The sequence below is a fragment of the Elephas maximus genome, chromosome 2 (genome assembly GCF_024166365.1).
Source record: "Elephas maximus indicus isolate mEleMax1 chromosome 2, mEleMax1 primary haplotype, whole genome shotgun sequence".
NCBI lineage: Eukaryota > Metazoa > Chordata > Mammalia > Proboscidea > Elephantidae > Elephas > Elephas maximus.
This window is the reverse complement of record NC_064820.1, coordinates 12,053,276-12,074,190: the sequence shown is the minus strand read 5'-3', so window position 1 is coordinate 12,074,190 and position 20,915 is coordinate 12,053,276. Positions and strand designations below refer to the sequence as shown.

At 48.6% G+C, this 20,915-nt stretch overlaps 1 long non-coding RNA gene across 1 annotated transcript; it reads left to right on the top strand.

Annotated features, from left to right (window-relative positions):
- Positions 1–2,375: 2,375 nt before the first annotated feature.
- LOC126063067 (uncharacterized) lies at positions 2,376–16,750 on the top strand. The gene is made up of 3 exons (XR_007514202.1): positions 2,376–3,431; positions 8,546–8,638; positions 16,727–16,750. It is a non-coding gene; the product is annotated as an uncharacterized LOC126063067 (long non-coding RNA).
- Positions 16,751–20,915: the final 4,165 nt, after the last annotated feature.

Sequence of the window (20,915 nt, the reverse complement as noted above, 5' to 3'; positions counted from 1 at the left end):
GGGATACCACTAGACTTTCCTGGGGTTTGCTATGGCCCAGGTGGTTGCCCTGCTCCATATCAGCAGCTGCCTCCTATGGGCAAAGCTGCCATCATCTGCCAAGGCCAAAGTGTAGCCTTGCTTTTCATAAAGACTGTTGACCAGGCCACAGACATTAACATTGTTTGGTCTTTGAGGGGAGGCCTGAGTGAGTCAGGGTCCCAGGAGAAGGCAGATGCTCCCCTGGAGCTAGGGTCCTCTGAGGAAGGTGTACTCAAGACGGTAACACAGGTGTGAGCACAGTCTGAGCCAGGGGTCAACAAACCATAGCCTGGGTGCCAGATCTGGCCCTCCACCTGGGTTTGTAAATAAAGTTTGATTGAAACACAGCCATGCCCATCATTTTCATCTTAGGTATGGCTGCAGTCGCAGTGTTAAGTGGTTGTAACAGAGACGGAATTGCTTGCAAAGCCTGAAAACTTCACTCTCTGCCCTTTACAGAACAAGTTGGCAAGCCCTGGTCTGGGGACCCACTAGCCCCAGGATCTGGGGGCTGACAGTGGGAGAGCTATTACCACCCTACAGCAAAGAGGCCAGGGGAGGACGAGGTTCCTGGTGCCAGGAAAGGTAGGTGTGAAGACTAGGCCACCTGGGGAGGGGCCGTGGAGGGACCTCGAAGGCCACGGGCTGTGAGAGCAATGTATGGCCTCCCTCCCTCCCCCAGCTGCCTATTGCTGCCTCCCATCGGCTGAACCCCACTGGAGCTCGCTGGAGGGAGGGTGCAGACCCCTGGATCATTTGCAGGAAGCAGGTAAACCTGGGAAGGGGGTCTGGAGGGACAAGTGGAGGCTCCCAGCACAGCCCCATAAACACACTGTCCTTCCCTGGAAGGACCTGAGAGCATCAGACCAAGGCAAGGCCAATGGCATATATTTCATGGAGCACAGGGGAGGCTCTGGAGCCCCATGGATGACAGGCCCACCCTCCCAGCTGAGTGTACAGAGGGGATGAGCCTCCTCTTAGGGAAGGGTTTGCAGGGAACAGATGAATTAGCAGGCTGCCTCCACATGGGAGAAGCGTGCAGGGAGCTGGGAATGGCCAGGTTTTCCCACACTTACCATTAGCTAGGGAGCCCTGGGAGTGCAGTGGCTAAGAGCTTGGCTGCTAACCAAAAGGTTGGCAGTTCAAATCCAAATTCCTTGGAAACCCTATGGGGCAGGTCTATAGGGTCCCTATGAGTCAGCAATGGGCTGTAACTCAGAATCAACTCAAAGACAGTATCACTTGCTAAGTCCCTGAGTCACTAAGGATTTTCCAGAGAAGCAGAAACAGTAAAGTCTACAAAAACGGAACCCAAACCCATTGCCGACTCATAGCGACCCTATAGGACAGAGTAGAATTGCCCCATAGAGTTTCCAAGGAGTGGCCAGTGGATTCAAACTGCTGACCTTTTGATTAGCAGCTGAGCTCTCTCTCACTCTCTCCATTTCTATAAAAAGAGATTTAAGGAATGAACTCACGATTGTGGTGGCTGGCAAGTCTGAAATCTGTAGGGCACGTGGCAGGCTGGAAACTCTGGCAGAATTTCCATGTTAGTCTTGAGACAGAATTTCTTCTTCTCCAGAAAACCTCAGCGTTTGCTGTTAAGGCCTTCAGCTGATTAGATGAGGCCCACCCGGGGTTATAGAGGGTAATCTGCCTGAGTTAAAGTCAACTGATTGTAAATGTCAATCACACCTACAAAATACCTCCACAGCAACATCCGGACTAGCGTTTGACCCAACAACTGGCCACCACAGCCAAGTTGACACATGAAACAAACCATCTCAGTTCCTCACTAAGAGGGTGTAAGAAACAGGCAGAGAGGGGCTCCTCGTTGTGCCAACGAAGCACTTTCATATTTCAGAAGGCAGAGGGTGTTAGGCAGAAGTTTTCATTCTTAACATCAACATTAGCAATTTGACAGGTTTCACGTGAAAAATCATATTTATGCTTCTTTGGGGCGGGGGGAAACAAGCCACCTGGCTGCTGTGGAGGTGCAATTTCACAAGGCCCCACTTGGCGGAAGGTGAGGTGCAACCAGCTAGTGCAGGTTAGTATCATGAGAACCCTCCAGAATGCACCAAACGTTCTCGCTCCCACACCTTCCCATGTGCTTTTGTCCCTTCCTATCTTGGGATGTCTTTCCTTCCTTTCAGGGAACTCCTACTACTCATCCCTTAGAACCCACTGTGAGTGCCCCCTCTCTGGGAATCTTTCCTGGCCTTCCTCTGCACCGAGACTCATGGCAATGGAAAAAAAAAAAAAAAAAAAAAATTTTTTAAGTTGAGTATTTTATGAACTGTATTTAAACATGTAGCAAAAGAAAGACAATTGCCAGCATTGATCTGGTTTTCACAGAACACCCTTTAGTGTCTCCTGGAATGTTTGTGTGACGTGGGAGAAGACGTGGACAGTTTGGAGAAGCCAACGAGGGCCAGTTTGTGGCAAGCCGTAAGAAGGAAGAGGAAAGCATGCCCCGGCTCCTCCCTCACCACAGGAACTTTAAAAGAGGCCTAGTTGTCTGTGTCCCCATGGCCTCCAGTGCAGCTCCCAGCCCAGGGAAGGGCCCTGGGGGAGGCACAGAGGGTGCTAAGAGAGCCTGAGAGAGGTGGCCCTGGAGCCCCGGTCTGCCACAGGCTCTCTCTCCTGGAGAAGAATTTGCCTTTGTCTTCTGGATCCTGAGAATCCTACCAGCCACTTCAGAACCAGCTTCCCAGAGAGCAGGAGCTTCTTTTTAGGGCACGCTGCCAACTGTAGACTCAAACACTCATCTCTCTGAATGCTAATCGGAGAGCACTTCACACGGCCCTCCCGGAAGCAAGGATCCTGAGAGCAGCTTGGGGAAACTTGCTGCATGTGGTTGCAGTCTCCCAAGTACATCACGGCCCTGTAGCACCCTGCATTCCCGGGTCACCAGCACATTACAGCTACAAAGGGATGAATTTTAGGTTGACTCCCTTCAACAGCTTTCTCTAGATAAGCAAATGCGATGAGGTGACTTACCTGGTGCTCCTGGTGGGAAGTGGCTGCCAGTGGAGTGGTGTGACTCACCTGGAACTTCTGGTGGAAAGTGGGTCGTCCCTGGAGTAGGGTGACTCACATGGTGCTCATGGTGGGAAGTGGCTGTCACTGGAGCATGGGTCTTAAACTACCGTGGGCAACAGAATATCCCAGAGGTGCATTGGAATACCAATCCCTGGACTACATCCCTAAGTTTCTGATGCACTAGTTCTTCGGAGAGAAGGAAAGCACAAGAATTTGCATTTCTAACAAGCCTCCAGGTGATGTTGCTGCTGCTGGCTGGGATCTGCACTTAGGGAGTACTGGAGGATGCTCTGGAGCTGTGGGAGACGGCAAGCTTCTTGAGAACCTGAGCTGCTGTGTTATAGGAGTAAGATGTTTCTTCTGAGGTATGCTGGGCATGCATTTTGGCTGAGTCCAAGGGACGTTTCCATGGGTTTATACATGCCCTACAAGGTTGCTATAGGTTGGAATCAACTCAATGGCAATGGGTTTAGGTTTTTGGTTTATGGGTGAGCAGTCCATGGGGAGGAGCCTTGAATGTCCAGAACTGAATGTGTGAAAGAGAGTGGCCTTGTGGTCAACACCCAAGGAGAAAAGCCAGTTTCAGTCCCAGTTGCACCACTAACACCAGCAAGTATCTTCTGCAAGCTCAGATCCAGGAGATGTGTGTGTGTGATTGTTAAGGTTATATGTCAACTTGACTGGGCGTGGTTCTCAGTGGTTTGTCAGTTAAGATGTAGTTTGGCAGTTGAATAAAAATGTAATCACCTCCATGATGAGATTTGATATAATGCAATCACCTCCATGATGGGATCTGCTGTAAGTAGCCAATCAATTGAAAGGGTATTTCCTTGGAGATGTGGCCTGCATCCAATATAGGTGGACTTTCTGGGAAGGCTAGCTGGCTTTTGCTTGCAGTAGATCCTACAGCTAGCTCCTGTTCACCTGACCTCCAGTTCTTGGGACTTGAGCTAGCAACTTACCCGCCGATCTTTGGGTTCATTGGCCTCTACAATCTGTGAGCCAGAGGCCTGGTGTCTGACCTTCTTATCTTGGGTTCACTTGCCCCCATGTCTATGTGAGTGGTAAGAAGCCTCTAGCCTGGCCCACAAACTTGGTACTTTTCAGCCTCTATAACCACGTTAACCATTTCTTTTATATGAACCTCTCTCTCTCTCTGTCTATATACATTGCACTGGTTTCGCTTCTCTAGAGAACCCAGCCTAAGACAGTGTGGTTAAAGGTGGAGTCACATTGTTTATTCTGCCATGAGGGCAGTACTTGGGGCATGAATATACTTATATAATTAGAACTCACCAAAAGTGATGATCTGGTTAGAGTAGACGGAGCTGGGTCTCATAATTATCTGACATGATCATTATATAACCATTTGTCTAATAGAGTAATTATGATGGTTACTAACTGGGCAAGAATCACCTTGTTCAGTTACACCACCCATGCTTTGGGCTGAGAGGCCTGGGTTGAAGATCCATCTCCTTCACCTAGGAGCTGAGGGACCTGGGGCAAGTTGGTTTAAACGTTCTGAACCTCAGGTGGGTCACTGTTGTAAACACACAGAAAAGTAGGAGGGGGAGTGCTGGTGGGCATGGTCATTACATAGCAGCCTAGATCTCTGCTGGGCTTCTTCCTCTTTTATGGGGGATGCTCCTTTTATGTAGCAGCTTCATTGACACCCAAGACCAATACAAGTCCATTGAACCACATTCCATCATGAAAAGCCCCGAAGTCCTTTGTCTGTTGCTTTTTTAACAGACGTTTTTGAAGAGAAGTTTTAGATTTCCAGAAAAATTGTGCAGAAAAGAGAGAGTTCCCATATAATCCTCTTTCACTGCTTCTCCTGTTATTAGCATCTTGCGTTCTTGTGTGTCTTAGCCATCTAGTGCTGCGGTAACAGATTGACCACAAGCAGATGGCTTTAACCAACAGAAGTTTATTCTCTCACAGTCTAGTAGGCTAAAAGTCCAAACTGAGGGCATCAGCTCCAAGGGAAGTCTTTCTGTCTCTGTCATCTCTGGAGGAAAGCCCTGGACTAGGAGCTTCTCCGCATAGGAACCCCAGGTCCAAAGGATGTGCTCTGCTCCTGGTGCTGTTTTCTTAGTGGTATGAGATTTCCCTCTCTCTGCTCGCTTCCCTTTCCTTTTATCTCTTGTTTTTAAGATAAAAGGTGGTGTAGGCCACACCCCAGGGAAACTCCCTTTACTTTGTAAGGGTGTTACAATCCCACCCTAATCCTCTCAACATAAAATTACAATCACAAAATGGAGGACAACCACACAATACTGGGAATCATGGCCTGACCAAGGTGACACATATTTGGGGGGGACACAATTCAATCCATAATGCTGTGGTACATTTGTTACAATTGATAAACCAATATTGATACATTATTAACTAAACTCCATAGTTTACACTAGGGTTCACTCTTTGTTTTGTACAGTCCTATGGGTTTTGACAAATGCATAAAGTCATGTGTCCATCATTACAGTATCATGCAGAATAATTTCACTGCCCTAAAAATGTTCTGGTGCTCCCCCTATTCATTTTTCCCCCTCGCCCCTGGGGTCCCTGATGACCACTGATCTTTTCACTACTGAGTACAGTTTTGTGCCCATTGTATTTTGATGCCCCATACTCAAGAGAAAGGAAATGCCAATGTATCCGTGGGGACCTGTCAAAAATTGCTTCTCCTCCGTGGAGTTGGGAGGGGCCGCACATGACACCTTTTGCTGGGTGAAGGCTACTTCGGAGGGGTGCGGGGGGGTGGTTGTTTCCAGATAAAGCTCCCAGAGTTAGTGCTTGTTTCATAAGCAACTTCTATCCCGGTAGAGGCTGCTTCCAGCCCCAAATTTTCAGGTAGGTGGCTATCTGAAGCCAGGAGGGGAGGTCCCTGTGTCACTCTTACACGTAATTTTGGCTTGTGGGGGGGCCCATGAAGAAAGGCTTCTCCTACCACTCATTTCTTGGAGAGAATCTCTGAGAGTAGGTTCTGGGGATTACCAACTACAAACAGAAGCCTCTCTCGGCAGCGTTTGGTTAATGCTTCAAAATAACCATCTCGAGAGTGTGCCCGATGACTGGGTGCCCAGCTCGCATGCACCCGGGTAGGGCATCTGCAAGATGGCCCCGAGGTATGGTGGCTTTCTGACCCCCAGGATATGAATGCGCATTTACCTTGAGTATATGGGGTTGGGGTACAGAGTACGGGGGCTCTCTGTCACCCAGAGATGCTAGCCCGCGTCACACTCCAGTTCCCCATGGTTAATTGATCCTGATGGGGGGTGGGCCAAACCACGGGCAGCCTTTGCCTGCCACTGCTGTTCTTCCTGGAGCGTAGAGCTCTGGGTGCCACACCTGGGTGAGCGTCCTGTGGCTGCCATACCAAAGTACCACAATTGGGTGGCTTAAAAGAATGGAAATGGATTCTCTCACAGTACTAGGAGCTGGAAGTCTGAAGTCAAGGTGTTGGCAGGGTTGGTCCCTTCTGGAGACTCTGAGGGAGACTCCCTCCTTGCCTCTCCTAGCTTCTGGTTGCTGGCAATCCTTGGTGTTCCTTGGCTTTGTTGACACATCACTCCAATCTGTACCTCCACCTTCTCTTTAAGTATCTATGTCTCAAAACTCCCTCTCCTTTCTCTTATAATGGCACTCGTCATTGGATTTAGGACTTGTTTTCTTGTAAGTTCTTAGTCCTCTAGTGCTGCTATAACACAAATACCACAAGTAGATGGCTTTAAAAAGAAAAATTTATTTCTTCACAGTAAAGTAGGCTAAAAGTCCAAATTTAGGGCGTCAGGGCTTTCTTTCTCTGTCAGCTTTCTCTTCAGTCTTCTTCTGGACTAGGAGCTTCTTTGTGCAGGGATCCCAGGTCCAAAGGATGTGCTCTGCTCCCAGCACTGGTTTCTTGGTCGTATGAGGTCCCCCCTTCTCTGCTTGCTTCCCTTTCCTTTTATCTCTTGTAAGATAAAAGATGGTGTAGGCCACACCTCAGGGAAACTCCCTTTACTTTGGATCAGGGATGTGACCAAGGTAAGGGTGTTAGAGTCCCACCCTAATCCTCTTTAACATAAAATTACAATCACAAAATGGAGGACAACCACGCAACACTGGGAATCATGGTCCAGACAAATCAGTACACATTTTTGGTGGCACATAATTCAATCCATGACTTGCCCTAAATACAGGACGAACTCATCTTGAGAGCCTTAAGTACATCGCAAAGACTGTATTTCCATATAAAATCACAATCACAGGTACTGAGATTTGGGCACATCTTTTTGGGGCCACCATTTAACCCACGGAGCCGTGGTGGTGCCGTGGTTAAGCATTTGGCTGCTAACCAAAAGATCAGCAGCTGGAATCCACCACCACTCCTTGGAAACCCTGTGGGGCAGTTCTACTCTGTCTTATGGGGTCACTATGAGTTGGAATCGACTTGACAGCAAGTTTGGTTTTTTTGTTTGTTTGTTTTTTAACCAACAAGGAGCCCAGATGGTGCAGTGGTTAAGCAACCGGATGCTAAGCGAAAGGTTGGCGGTTTGAACCCTCCAGCTGCTCCACAGGAGAAAGATGCAGCAGTCTGCTTCCATAAAGATTACAGCCTTGGAAACCCTATGGGGCAGTTCTACTCCATCCTATAGGGTCACCGTGAGTTGGAATTGACTCAATGGCAATGCCTTTTTTTCAACACTGGAGCACCGGTGGTTCAGTAGTAGAATTCTTGTCTTGCGTGCATTAGACCAGGGTTCAATTCCTCGCCAATGCAACTCATACGTAGCCACCACCTGTCTGTTAGTGAAGGCTTGCGTGTCGCTTTGATGCTGAACAGGTTTCAGAGAAGCTCCCAGACTAAGACAGACTAGGAAGAAAGGCTTGGTCGCCTCCTTCCAAAAATCAGCCCATGGAAACTCTATGAATCATAATGGTCTGATCCACAGCAAATCTGGGGAAGGCACAGGACTGCGCAGTGTTTTATTAGTTGTACACGGGTTGCCATGAGTCGGGACGGACGCCATGCAGTTAATAACAACTTTTAACTCAACACACTCCACAGGAGTTTTTAGAAACAAAGATCTCTAAATATACCCCTGGATTGTTCCATGGCAGTTTGGAGAAATCATATATAAGGCTCTGGGCTGCAGGATGGGGCTACATTTGAGTGAGTTTGGGGATGAATTGGTAAGGAAGCTTTCTAAACCTCCCAGTGAAGCCGACTGGGAAGCTTTCCTGGAAATCTAGGTCCCTCTCTCCAAGAACATTATTTTTATGCAGTAGTTGTCATCAATGTAAAAATGTAAAAGAAAATCTGCCCAACACACACAGACCTGAGTATCAGGTTCATAGACTTATTTGACTTGATCGGTTATACCTGTCAAGTAGAAGCCCCTGGGCTTCTAGTTTACACTTAATGTACCCTGTGTCTTGTACAAACTGGGCTGCTTAAAGCAATGGAAATTTACAATGGAAATTTATTCTCTCACAGTTCTGGGGGCCAGAAGTCTGAAATCAAGGTGTCAGCAGAGCTGTGCTCCATTTAAAAAAAAAAAAATGGCCTTGGCTCTTCGTACATGCACAGGTGAGAAAAGGTGCCTTTCTGTGTTAAAATGACATGTCTGGGTGAGCCTAACTAAACCCACTGCAGTGGAAGTTGATTCCAACTCATAGCAACCCTATAGGACAGAGTAGAACTGCCCCATAGTGTTTTCAAGGAGCTCTTAACCACTGCACCACCAGAGCTCCAGGTGTGCCTAGGTATTTATTTTTGCATTGCACTGCTCTGGCAGTCTCTTTAGGGAAGGGGCCCTGCTGTGACAATCTGCCCTGGTCTCTCCTGCCATGCTGTCTGCCCCGCCAGCACAGGGTGCCTGTGATGGCTCCGCTGTCCCCGACATTGGCTGTCCTGACACATGGCAGCCCTAGTCACTACGTGGGCCCTGACCGGGGCCCTCCTGCCCTCACGGGGATCTGTCCTGGAGGTAAAGAAATGGAAGACAGCCCTGGGTCCTGAGGGTTCCAGGAGACTGTCGGGGGCGGGGTGGGGCTCAGGGACTTGGCAGCTAGTCAGGACTTGGGGCTGAGCCTGGGTATCATAAAAACCCTAGGTAGCGGGGGCCCCTCTGACCATGAAGGACAAAGGGGAGCAGAATCCCTGGAGCTGGGAGCCCTCCCTGCTGCCCAGACCCCAGTGCTGCCTGCACAGCCCTTTCAGTTCCAGCTTCCTTCCTCCTTGCGTGAGCAGAGGACAGCCTGGCAGAGGGAGGGGGTGTCTCGGAAGTGAGTTGGTGAGCTTTCAGTTCCTTCTTCAGGTCTGGCCCCTCTAAGTCACGAGCACCTCAAATGTGTCATCATGCCCACCCTGCCTGTCTGGCTGACTCCCTCTTGCTCCCCAAGTCTGGGACCCTTGTGTCAGGGATCCAGCCCATTCTCAGCTCAAGGACTTTCCAGAAAAAGAGCTCTGCCCCAAATGAGGCCGCCAGTGACCTCTGTGTTCCTCAGGGCATTAGGCCTGTTCCCTAGGGTTCTGGGAGAATTCCCACGCAGCTAATAAGGGCCAGGAGGCAAGGGTCCAAGGGATGGGGCAGCTGCCTTTCTGATGGCTGGTGCCCCTACCCAAGAGAAGGGGACAGATGGGTGGTGAGGCAGCCGGCAGATGGGAGATGACCCCTGGGTGACCAGCAGCCTAACCCCGGCTCCAGCACCTGCTTTCTGGAGGTCTGATGTGGCTCAGCTCACGTCTACTTCTGTGAGTGATGGAAGGGCAGGGAGGCAGCGGCCCGGAATCACACACAGTGCCTCCATCTGCACCTGCTCAGCCCTACTGATGAGTGGCCGAGGGCCCCGGGGCCAGCATCCGACCCAGGTCCAGTATCTCAGGACTCACTCTCCCATCTTCGGCAGCCCTGCTTCGGGGTGGCACTCCAAGGCTATGCCAGCCATTCAGCAATGAATCCCCTTCCCTTCAGCCACATGCCAGTTCATTTTCCTTTCTGAAGTCAAGTCTACAAAGTCATGAAAATCAGAAGAAAGGATTCCTGATTTTTAAAAAGTTCTAATTTAGAAAATTCTGGTAGCATCTTCCTGCCCATAGTCCACGGTATAGTACACATATTTGGAACAACATGGTCTGTGACTGGGGTCCAGGTGCCACATCAGCAACGGCAAGAAGCAGGGATCTGTTCCCATCCTGTGACACGCTGGTCACGCCGGGCCCCAGGTGATGTCTCCCCGAGATCTGCTGCCTGAGCCCAGGGACTGGCTGTAAAGTGAAATCTCGCTGTCAGATGGGACTAGTGGTAGTATCAGCAGTGCCCGGACCTGTCTAACTTCAGAGGGGGTAATGTGAATCAGGATCAGCTCAAGGCTGATCCCTACGAGGTGGAGGTCAGACTTACCTCCACGCTCCTACTACCAATTCTGACACGTGCCGTACCTCCCAAGGCACTCTCTACTTCTCTCTGGGTTTGATAAGTTGTTGCAATGGCTACACAGAACTCACAGATCATACTTACAATTAAGTGGTTTATTAAGGAACAGCCTACAACTCAGGATCAGGAAGCATGCAGGCGAAGTCCCCCTTCCTAGCATAGGACTGCTCTCTCAGCTCCTCTTGACTATGGAGGCTTCCTCTCAGCCCCCCGAGGACAGATTCCTCTTGACCTTGCTGCCTGTCACTGGAGGCTGTGCTGACGAGCCCCCTTTCAGGCCTCTGCTGTCTCCAGTGTTACAGCCCTTAACGAGTGTTACAGCTCTTTTAGGAGGTTCGTTGCCTCCTCTCTGCTTCTTCTTCCTGCTGCTTCTCTTCTTGCTTCTTTCTGACTGCCTACTCTCTGTGGGATAAATTTCAAAGCATAGCCCTCCCACTAGGGCCATGAACTGACCAAGCCTCTCTCTGTAGACCACAGACTCTTCGTTGCATAGCAGTCATGGCTGGGCTACAATTTGCCTTATTTGCATGGTTTACTGACCAATCCCTGCGAGGTGTATAACAATCACAGAGCAGGCTGCAGGCCAGCGCCAGGTGGAAAGTATCAAACCATCCTTATTTACAGTTTACCCAGGAAATGTCATTATGAGTCGTGCCACTTCAGCAAATGAAGGTCCTGAAAGCTTTACTCCATCCACGTCATTAAGGTCAACTCTACGGTGAGGAGGCAGCTCTTCCCGGTCATCTTCTGAGTGCCTTCCAACCTGGGGGGGCTCATCTTCCGGCACTATATCAGACAATGTTCCACTGATATTCATAAAGTTTTCACTGGCTGATTCTTTTCAGAAGTAGACTGCCAGGTCCTTCTTGCTAGTCTGTCTTAGTCTGGAAACTGAGCTGAAACTTGTCCTCCATGGGTGACCCTGCTAGTATCTGAATACCAGTGGCATAGCTTCCAGCAAGCACGCACCCCCCTCCCCCACAGTATGGCAAACTGACAGACACGTGGGGACTCAAAATTAGAAGAAACATGTGCAAAGATCCATTAATAATCAAAACCTGGAAAGTACGAAGTATGAACCTAGGAAAATTGGAAATTGTCAAAACTGAAATGAAATGCATAAACATCGATATCCCAGGCATTAGTGATCTGAAATGGACCGGCACTGGCTATTTCGAATCAGACAATCATATAGTCTACTATGCCGGCAATGACAACTTGAAGAAGAATGGTGTTGCATTCATCATCAAAAAGAACATTTCAAGATCTATTCTGAAGTACAGCACTGTCAATGATAGGATAATATCCATGAGCCTAAAAGGAAGACCAGTTAACACGACTATTATTCAAACTTACACACCAAACACTAAGGCCAAAGATGAAGAAATTGAAGATTTTTATCAGCTTCTGCAGTCTGATATTGATCAAACATGCAATCAGGATGCAATGATAATTACTGGTGATTGGAAAGCGAAAGTTGGAAACAAAGAAGAAGGATTGGTAGTTGGAAAATATGACCTTGGTGACAGAAACAATGCTGGAGATGGAATGATAGAATTTTGCAAGACCAACAACTTATTTATTGCAGAAACCTTTTTTCACCAACATAAACGGTGACTATACACATGGACCTCACCAGATAGAATACGTGGAAATCAGATTGACTACATCTGTGGAACAAGATGATGGAAAATCTCAATATCATCAGTCAGAACAAGGCCATGGGCAGGCTGTGGAACAGACCATCAATTACTCGTATGCAAGTTCAAGTTGAAACAGAAGAAAATCAGAGTAAGTCCACGAGAGACAAAGTACGACCTTGAGTGTATCCCATTTGAATTTAGAAACCACCTCAAGAATAGATTTGAGGAGTTGAGCACTAATGAATGAAGACCAGAAGAGCTGTGGAACAACATCAAGGACATCATCCATGAAGAAAGCAAGAGGGTAACTGAAAAGATAGGAAAGAAAGAAAAGACCAAGATGGATGTCAGAAGAAACTCTGAAACTTGCTCTCAAATGTCGAGCAGCTAAAGCAAAATGAAGAAATGATGAAGTAAAACAACTGAACAGTAGATTTCAAAGTGTGGCTCAAGAAGACAAAGTGAAGTATTATAATGACATGTGCAAAGAGCTGGAGATAGAAAACCAAACAGGAAGAACACGCTTGGCATTTCTCAAGCTGAAAGAACTGAAGAAAAAATTGAAGCCTCGAGTTGCAATAGTGAAGGATTCCATGGGGAAAATATTAAACGACTCAGGAAGCATCAAAAGAAGATAGAAGGAATACACAGAGTCATTATACCAAAAAGAATTAGTCGATGTTCAACCATTTCAAGAGGTAGCATATGATCAGGAACTGATGGTGCCAAAGGAAGAAGTCCAAGTTGCATTGAAGGCATTGGGGAAAAACAAGGCTCCAGGAATTGACAGAATATCAATTGAGATGTTTCAACAAAGGAATGAAGCACTGGAAGCTCTCACTTGTTTATGCCAAGAAATTTAGAAGACAGCTACCTGGCCAACCAACTGGAAGAGATCCATATTTATGCCTATTTCCAAGAAAGGTGATCCAACCAAATGTGGAAGTTATCGAACAATATCATTAATATCACATGCAAGCAAAATTTTGCTGAAGATCATTCAAAAGCGGCTGCAGCAGTATATCGACAGGGAACTGTCAGAAATTCAGGCCGGTTTCAGAAGATGACGTGGAGCCAGGGATATCATTGCTGATGTCAGATGGATCCTGGCTGAAAGCAGAGAATACCAGAAGGATGTTTACCTGTGTTTTATTGATTATGCAAAGGCATTCAACTGTGTGGATCATTACAAATTATGGATAACATTGCAAAGAATGGGAATTCCAGAACACTTAATTGTGCTCATGAGGAACCTGTACATACATCGAGAGGCAGTTGTTCAGACAAAACAAGGGGACACTGCATGGTTTAAAGTCAGGAAAGGTGTGCGTCAGGGTTGTAGTCTTTCACCATACCTGTTCAATCTGTATGCTGAGCAAATAGCCCCAGAAACTGGACTATATGAAGAAGAACGTGGCATCAGGATTGGAGGAAGACTTATTAACAACCTGTGTTATGCAGATGACACAACCTTGCTTGCTGAAAGTGAACACGACTTGAAGCACTTACTGGTCAATATCAAAGACCACAGCCTTCAGTATGGATTATACCTCAATATAAAGAAAACAAGAATCCTCACAACTGGACCAATACGCCACATCATGATAAATGGAGAAAAGATTGACGTTGTCAAGGATTTTATTTTACTTGGATCCACAATCAACAGCCATGGAAGTAGCAGTCAAGAAATTCAAAAGATGCATTCCATTGAGCAAATCTGCTGCAAAAGAACTCCTTAAGTGTTGGAAAGCAAAGTTGCCACCGTGAAGACTAAGGAGCGCCTGACCCAAGCCATGGTATTTTCAACTGCATTGTATGCGTGTGAAAGCTGGACGATGAATACGAAATACTGAAGGAGAATTGGCGCCTTTGAATTGTGGTGTTGGCGAAGAGTATTGAATGTACCCTGGACTGCCAAAAGAATGAACAAATCTGTCTTGGAAGAAGTACAACCAGAATGCTCTTTAGAAGCAAGGATGGCGAGATTGTGTCTCACATACTTTGGACATGTTGTCAGGAGGGATCAGTCCCAGGAGAAGGACATGATGCTTGGTAAAGTACAGGGTCAGCGGAAGAGTGGAGACCATCAACATGATGGATTGACACAGTGGCTGCAACAATGGCCTTAAGCATAACAACGATTGTAAGGATGGTGCAGGACCAGGCAGTGTTTCATTTTCTGTGGTACATTTCTGTGAATCGGAATCAACTGGACGGTACCTAACAACAACAGGAAATGTTTATCAACCTGGACAAAAGTAATAAGCCCTCTGGAGTAGAAAACTAGGGTAAAGGTAACTCCTCAGGGCTCGGGGGGAAATCTCTCAAGCTATTTTTCCAAAGAAACAAGGCAAAGGGCCACATAAAGGAACTCACTTCACCACACCCACCTTAGATGTGATTCTTTCTTCCTCCTCAACCACCCTGAGGGAGATGGACCCACAGGCATCTGGTCTTGTGCTGATCCTTCCCTTGGCTTCAAATCAGCTATGTACATCCAGGCCAGTGAAATCCACTGTCTCTGCCGCAGACATCTCTAGGCTCTCAGAAGGGACTGTCATATATGGTGTATGGGAGCCTGAGTACTCTCGGATGTACAGCCTTCACTAGGGCCTGCTTCAGATTAATAGCCCATCTGATTAAGTGGGTTTAGAACAGGAAGTGGCTTTGCAGCTGGCAGCAAGCGTGTCTTCATTGCCGCCTCAATGAGGAATGTGCCCAGAGCTCTGTCCTGGCGTTGGGCAGGGTCACAGCCAAACTACTCAGTTGTTCTGAAGGGGTCAGTCCCTGTCCATTGTCCACAAGTTGGCGTTCCCTGCAGCACTGGCCTAGGCCAGGAGCTCTGGTGATGGTGTGGTGGTGTGGCTGGCTGCTAGGCCCTGAGAGCCTGGCCATGCACAAACTGTCCCACTACAGTGCAGGAAAGACCCCCTTGCTTCCATACCCCAAATCTAGCCCTTGACATTTCTATCTTAGTTCCCCATCCTCTGCCTGTGCTGCCCACCTCAGACTCAGCAGCTGGAGCACCGAGAAGCCTCCTGTTTCCAGAATTCACTCCATTGTCAGCCCAGGAGTCCAGGTGGACAATGACAAAGCTGCCTTGGGCTGCGGCAGGCCTGAGTCCAGTGTAGGGCCTGCCAACCTCTTCCTCGTAGGACCTCTGTAGGGCCTTATGGAGCAGGGTGGAGTCTGCCTGATGGGCAGAAAGTGTCAACTCCCAGGACACCCATATTCCTCCATCGAGGGGGCCGGAGACCAGGGTGAAGACCCATTAAGGCCACCAGCTGAGCCTGTGTGGCTGACCAAACAGAGACTCTTGGGCAGCTGCACTTCTGAAGGGCTGACCTCCTGTGAGAGGAGGAGCACCAAGCCTGGTAGCAGGGCTTTCCATCTTTGAGACTGCGTTTGTGCCCACGGTAACAGAACCCAGAGAAACTGCTGCCTAGGGGCTCCTCCTGGGAAGAGCTGCCCATAGACGGCTCCCGCCAGGCTGAGGGGAGAACAGGGAGCTGGGAGAGCAGGGTGAGGGGCTGGAAGGCCATGCTGGGTGAGAAAGGCGGGGCTTAGAGACAGACTGGTCAGTGCTGCAGCTAGAGAGAGGCTGGCCTGGGTTCACTTAGCCAGGGAGAAGCGTGCTGGCTGGGACTCAGGTGGCCCACAGAGTTGGCTGGAAGCCTGGAAAATGGAAAGTATGGCCTGGACTTCTGCCAGAGGTATGCTAGAGAAGGTTCTGGTCCCTGCAGCCTCTGTGGCTGGACACTTGAGTCACCCAAGCATGCTACACTGCTGACAATGGCCAGGGACCACCCAACACTGTCCCCTCCAACCTGGAGGCTGCTGTGCCCCTCTCCCCCAAATCCTTCCGGTGGATATTGTCTCCCTGTGAGAGGGCCCAGCTGGGGAGTCCGGACATATGCTGGGACCCAGCGACCAGGGTAGGCCAGTGCAGCGTCAGGGTCCACATGTGTTGGCTTTAGTTACTGGGGGTGGCACCCCTGCCCCCCAGACTCATAATTTGGGAGCTCCCCAAAACCAGAATGAAATTCAGGCATTGGATAGTCAAGAAAACATTAACAACTGACCATCGTTCCCTCCAGAGCTGTGGTCTCCTTGCTCCTTGGCATTTTACCTGCTATGCTGTCAAGCACCCAGCTCAAGCACCTGCCGGTTACTGTTCCACACTGACCATGGATCACATGGTGCACGTCTGTTTTCCAGCTTAAAAGACTCTCTATTCAGGGTAATGAGAAGAAGAAATTCAAATCAATTCATTCCGATCTTCTTTAGTAACTTACATATTTGGTTGGCAAGAGGCTGGACACCGTGGCTAATGAGAACCTGCTCTGGGTGTCTCACCACTCACGTACAGAGTTGCTGCAGGTGCAGCTGCAGCCTGTGGGCCCTGCTTTTGTCCTGCCACAGGTGAGATGGAGTCAGGAGTGCTGTCCCAAGGCCGCTGCTCCCAGCTGGCCAATGTGCGTGCCTGCGTCTGCTCCAAGTCACTGACTGCTCTGCACTCCACATTTGTTGGTCAAGATGTAGGGAAGAGCCCTGTGCCAGGTGCCTCTCAGTTGAACCCTCTGGTCCCCTCTGCAGTGACAACGTGACTCTGAAGAAGGCCACAGGCTCCACTTTCCACAGACCAGATGAGTCCCAGTGCTGTGTGCTCACCTGGATGGAGGAGGGTGATGTGTGGGCTCTGCACCCCATGGTAAGTTGTGGCTCCATGTGCGGGGTAGCCCTGCCCCAACTGGATGCCTCGCTGGAGCTGAGGAAGATGCTGCCTGTGTGGTGCTGGAAAATCCCCGGAGGCAACACATCTTAGAGATGCCCACTCCCCAGCTCCACATGGTACCGGCTGCACTGCACCCCATGCCTGCCTCATGGGTGGGACTAGCCGAGCCTGTTGTGCCAGCTACTCAGTCACAGACTCTTCTCTTACATGGGAGGGCAGACATGTGTATAGTTGGAGGGGAGAACACCGCCGTCCAAGCCCCTGGTGCAGGTTGTCATGAGATACACCCTCCTTTTCATGGGAGACCTGCTCTCTGCATTAGGAGAAGTTTCACACCCCAACCCAGCATCCATTTGCTTTTTTAAAAAAATAAAGGTATTAATTTTAGAAGGAGCCTTGATGGCATGGTGGCTTACTGTTCAGCTGCTAACTGAAAGGTCAGTGGTTGGAATCCAGCAGCCACTCCCAGGGAGAAAGATGTGGGAGCCCGCTTCTGTAAAAATTATAGCCTTGGCATCCCTTTGGGGTAGTTCTACTCTGTCTTATAAGGTCACTACAGTCAGAATCAACTGGATGGCCAAGGGTTTTTATACCTGTGGTTATAATCCCATTTGAGAATGTGTTTTCTTTGTTATGTTAATAAGGCAGTATTAGTATAGGGTATGTCTTTAGTCAATCTCTTTTGAGATATAACGGCAGATTAAGCAAGCAGCAAGGAAGCACAGACGGGGAAAGATAGATACCAGGCCACATGAAGATCACCAAGAAGCCCAGAAATAGAAGATGAGAAGAGACAAGGACCTTCCTCCAGAGAAAGAAGGCCTTCCCCTAGAGCTGGCGCCCTGAATTCGGACTTCTGTCCTCCTAAACAGTGAGAAAATAAGTCTCTGTTTCTTAAAGCTACCCACTTGTGGTATTTCTGTTATAGCAGCACCTGATAACTAAGACAGGGGGGATGGCCAGAGAGGTAGAGCACCGTTCTCATCACATCATATCAAGGGTATGCACTGTCAACATGGCTTATCACTGTTGATGATGACCTTGATCACCTGGCTGAGGTAGTGTTCTTTGGGCTTCTTCACCATGAAGTCACCCTTCCCCCTATCCTTACTGAATCTTTGGAAGGAAGTCACTGTGTGCAGCCCACACTTAAGGAGTGGGGAGTTAGGCGAAATGCCTACGTGGATGATTTGTAGTTCTTCGGCACAGGAGATTGGTCACATCTCCCCTGTTTATGTATTAATTCATCCTACCATATCAGTATGGATCCTGGATATTTTAGACTTGGGGTCATAACCCAGTACCGCTTTATTCACTTATTGCTCAGATGGCTGCCTGCACTGGTTTTTGTCTGACAGGAGGGTGAATTGAAGCATGACCAGGCCTTCTTCTTTCCTTGGCTGCTGGAACACTGAGGGCCACACCTGGACCCCTGGAAAGGTGGCCTACAACGTGATGTGTTTTTACATTAGTCTAGTGTCTGACTCTGTCCTATGTCTGTAGCTTTATTTCTCCTGTTTCTTTTCTTTCTTCTGCTTCATGATCTCTCACTGTGCTATATGAATGTGTTTCTACAAGCCCCTTTAGATTCTTTCTGAAAGACCAGTGTAGCTACCTGTCCTTTCCTTACCTTTTTTTCCCACCCATCACCACCTGTCTCCTTGTCCCTCCATATGCGTTAATTGATCACTGTTAACTCCTTGGCTGGGATCCCCATGCCAGGGCCACTCTTCCACAGCCTGCTGGACCGTGGATTGCTATGAGTGGCCTGTGGAGCTGTGCCAGGTTTTGGATGGCTCCCTGCCCACTGGTCTCTCGCTGGCAGCACCAGGGAGGCCGGAGTGAGATTTCACCTCCTAAAGGTCTCTTGGGGCTCACAGTCTTTCTTCCCTCTGTCTGCTCTTTCTTCAAGCTGTCTACTTACATTAGCAAAAAAGTTGGCCAGTGCGAAGTATGAAACAATTTTTATCACCATGAAAAAGGAGTCTGTAAAACGTGTCAATGATCTTGGATTACTCGATTGCACTGGTGCTGGCTTCAACGGAACCTTCTGCCCCTTACTTAGCTTCACAGAGTCTGAGCGTCCTTTTGAGGAAAAGGGACCAGTGTGTCTCCCTCCCTGGGTTACTGCTGGGATGGAGGAGACAGAATTCAGAAAGTGCTCAGCAAGGGCCTGGGGATAGCTCTAAAAATGGTGGCTCTCATGGTCATCATCACAACCAGGTTACACCATCCTTCAGGGTTTAGCTTTGTAATTTGAGGGGTTGTTAAGGACCCTGGATGGCACAAATCTTCTGTGCTCGGCTACTAGCCTAAAGGTTGACACCCCAGAAGAAAGGCTTGGTGATCTGCTTTCGTAAAGATTACAGCCAAGAGAGCCCTATGGAGCAGTTCTACTCTGCAACATGTGGAGTTGCCGTGAGCTGGAATCTCCTGGATAGCAACAGATTTTGTTTCGTTTTGTTTTGGCTCTATGCTTTATTCTGAAATTGGAGAGCAGGTGGGCTGAAGTCACAGACAGAAGGATCTGGGCCATTAAGCTTGTAGGGAAAAGGCTTGGCTTGTAAGCTTGGGGACAGAGAGTCATGGTTCAAATCCCATCTCTGCTGTTTGGTAGCTGCTGCATCCGGGGGCAGTTACTTGACTTCTCTGAGGCTCAATTTTTCTCATCTTTAAAATGGAATTAATGAGGCTATCTCTGAGAGCCATCACGAGATGGAAGGAGAATGGCTGTACACGTGGTGCTGAATACACTGTAGCCTCCAAGGATGGCTGTATTTAGATTTCAGTGACTATCAGGCAAAAGGAGCCCTGGTGGTGCTGTGGTTTAAGGCCTACAGCTGCTAACGAAAAGGTCGGCAGTTCGAATCTACCAGCTGCTCCTTGGAAACCCTATGGGGGCAGTTCTACTCTGTCCTGGACGGACGCTATGAGTTGGAATTGACTCGACAGCAACTGGTTTGATTTTTTATCAGGCGGATAGAATAGAAAGAGTTGCTAATCACTTTATTTAAACAGAGTTCTCTCAACTGATGAATGGAGAAGCCACGTACATACAGTGGAATATTACTCAGCCATAAAGAGAAATGAAGTCCTGATGCACGCCACAACATGGGAGAACCTAGAAAACATGATGCCGGGTGAAATAAGTCAGCCTCAAAAGAATAAATATTGCATGATTTCATTTATATGAAATAAGCAAACATATAGACTCCAAAGCTTGTTCGTGGTTACCAGGGCTGGGAGGGGGAGTGTGGGGGGGATGCTGTTTAGGGGACACTGAGTTTATGCTAATGTTGATGGAATAAGTTGGGAAAGGATGGTGATACGGCTGCACGATATGAACGATGTCATCGGTGTCACTGAATTATACAGGTAAAAGTTGAATTGGCAAATGTTTAATTAAAAAAAAAGCTCTCGTTTTGAAGATGAGAACTTTTAAACTCAGAGAGATGGAGTCTCGTGCTTAGGAGTTTCTTGCTGAGCTTGAGGCTGTGACAAGCTGTGAGGAGAAGGTGAGACATGGGCTATGTCCTGCTGACCAGGAAACCTGAGGGGAGGCTGGGAAGGAGGGAAGACTCATGCTCACGTGGGAGACGGGGAGATGTGTCTGGTTTGAGGTATATGGTCATTTCCCTACAAGCGGCTCTGTCACTGGTCATGTGGTAGTGACTGTGGTTTTCAATTCTTTTTGGTCACAGAACCCTTTGGGCCAGGCGTGAAGATGCTCAGATGGGGCAAAGGAGAAGGAGAGAGGGGGATGTGGGGTGAGGTTGAAAGTGGTCGCTAAGGTCAAGCTGAAGGTCTTGTTCATGAATCTGGGCCACTGAAGGTTTCTGAGCAAGAGCTTGGGGAGGTGGTGTTTATAATCCAGCCAGTGCTGTGTGTATGTGAGAATGGGCTGCTTGGAAGTGGGTGATTCTGGAGGAGGAATGGAGATGAAGGTGAGGGTGGAAGGCCCCAGTGGCAGAGTCTGAGTGGCCAACTCTGCAATGGGGAGGGGGCAGTGCAGGTGGGGATTCTCACTGGGACCCTGGGGAGAACCGTGTG